This window comes from Peromyscus maniculatus, chromosome 13 (genome assembly GCF_049852395.1).
Source record: "Peromyscus maniculatus bairdii isolate BWxNUB_F1_BW_parent chromosome 13, HU_Pman_BW_mat_3.1, whole genome shotgun sequence".
Lineage (NCBI taxonomy): Eukaryota > Metazoa > Chordata > Mammalia > Rodentia > Cricetidae > Peromyscus > Peromyscus maniculatus.
In genome coordinates this window covers 5,607,784-5,610,047 of record NC_134864.1, presented here as the reverse complement: position 1 = coordinate 5,610,047, position 2,264 = coordinate 5,607,784, and the positions used below count along the sequence as shown (strand labels likewise).

At 44.7% G+C, this 2,264-nt stretch overlaps 1 pseudogene; it reads right to left on the bottom strand.

The window, feature by feature from the left end:
- Positions 1-382: 382 nt before the first annotated feature.
- On the bottom strand, positions 383-1,638 carry LOC121822136 (large ribosomal subunit protein uL23 pseudogene; annotated as a pseudogene).
- Between the last annotated feature and the right edge of the window lie 626 nt (positions 1,639-2,264).

Sequence of the window (2,264 nt, the reverse complement as noted above, 5' to 3'; positions counted from 1 at the left end):
GTGAACTGCCATGTGGGTGCTAGGAATTGAACCCAGGTCCTCTGGAAGACAGCCAGTGCTCTTAACCACTGAGCCATCCCTCCAGCCCCTCAGGACACTCTTAAAGTCTCCCTTTAAAATACAAAGACGGGCTGGAGAGAAGTGGCAGTGGTTAAGAGCACTTGCTCTTGCAGAGGACTAGGTTGGCTCCCAACACTCACAAGGCTGCTCGAAGCCATCTAAACCTGCAGTTGCAGGGGCTGCTCCTCTCTTCTGATGTCTGCAGGCACCAGGCATGCACGTACATACATGTAGGCAAAACACTCTAACAATGCAAATTTTTAAAAATCTAAGTTTTTTTTTTTTTCAAATACAAAACAGAGAAGTGGATTTGCCTGTGGGTGAAGTGGGTAGATGGGGAAGGTAATAGGAGGAAGAGAAAGGGGAAACTTCCATCGGGATGTAAAATAAATGAATAAATTTAATTAATAATTAAAAAATGCCAGGCATGATGATGCATGCCTGTAATCCTAGCACTTGAGAGGCTGATGGGAAGATTTCCACAAGTTCAAGGCCAGTGTGATCTACATAGTGAGACTACCTTCCCCTCATGTAACTCCACTCCAAGACTAGAGCCAGCAAGAAGGTTCAGTGGGCAAAGATACTTGCCACAAAATCCTAATGACATGAGTTCAATCCCCGGAATCCACATGGAAATGGGGAGAGAGCTGACTCCACAAAGTTGTCCTCGGACCTCCACACAAGCTGCCACGTGTGCAAACCGACATATACACATCACATCTACATACAGTAATGGATAATTAAAAGCTAAAAGTACAAAAATCAAAAAGCTCCACAAACTCAAAGAGAAGAAAAATGGCCAGGACTCTCCGGCCCTGCCTGGCTGCAGTTGTTTGCTCATGGAATCCTGCATCCTCCCATTGCTTCATGGGTGCCAGGCCACAGGAAGGGTATAGTTGAGCATATCTTAGTCACTGGCCTGCCATAACTTTGTGTGTATGCATACATGCATGCAAGCATGTGCGTGTGTGTTCACTGGGGATCCAACTAGAAGCTTTGGGTTCATACACACTAGAGAAACCTCTACACACTTCTATGTGGAAATGTCTTTTTTTTTTTTAAAGTGAAAAAAAAAGTATGTATTTAGAATTAGCTAGCTGGACTCAGTTTAGATGATTCCAGTTTCGCTGGCAACATCCAGAGCATCATAATCATAAGTCAATCGAACATACACCTTCTCCTCTTCATCAGGCCTTATTAGGGTGTTGACTTTGGCCACATCAATGTCATAGTCTCCTCACAGCCTGTTTGACTGGTGCTTGTTGGCCTTGACATCCACAATGAATAGAGTATGTTGTTGTCTTCTGTCTTCTTCATGGCTGACTCAGTGGTCAGAGGCAATTGGATGATGGCATAGTGGTCAGGCTTGTTTTTCCTTGGTGTTTTTCAAGCAGATTTGGGCTGCCTCCAGAGCTACAGGGTCTTGGGCCACCAGAAGGTGGGTGACGTGCAGATCTTTTTGAGACTGTGGACACTTCTCAGCACTGCCTTCTTGCCTTTCAAGGCCTTCACTTTGACTTTGGCTTTAGGAGGGGCAGGAGCTTCCTTTGATTTCGGCGCCCTCTTGGCTTGGAAATGTTATTTTTAACCTCTGGTTTGTGATGACTTCTCTTCTTGATGGAGAAATGAGAGACAAAAAGGGCATTCTTGTTCCTAAAAACCAAGTATTCCAGATACAGGACTCTCTTACTCTGAGTTTGAGGTTCTCAATTTTTCAGTGTGACTCTTCCCATCTTCACAGGACAGGCTTCAGAACCAACATACTTGCCTACCCTCAGTGTAACATCTAGTGACATCTAGCACCCACTTCTGACAAGCCTTACACAGACCAGATCTGCCTGTCTTTAGCTGTGCATTACAGAACTGCGTTTTGAAACTCCAGAGCCCAGGGAACAGTTGGAAGCAGCACAATAAACCCCCAACAAGCAAGACAAGCAATGCTTGCCGTGTGCGCACGGAACACTTAGTCCATAAACGTTCCAGAAGATGGCTCCAGAGCATAAGGACAGAAATATCCACTCCATAAAATAAGCAGAGTGTGGTGGTGCTCAGGGATAAGTCCTTAGTTTGCAAAAACAGGTAACTCCAAAGTTGGGCATGATGCCTCATGTTATTAATCCCAGCATTCTGAAGGCTGAAGCAGGAGGATCTTAAGTTCAAGGACAATCTGGGCTACACATGAGAAAAAGAAAAAAATAAATAAG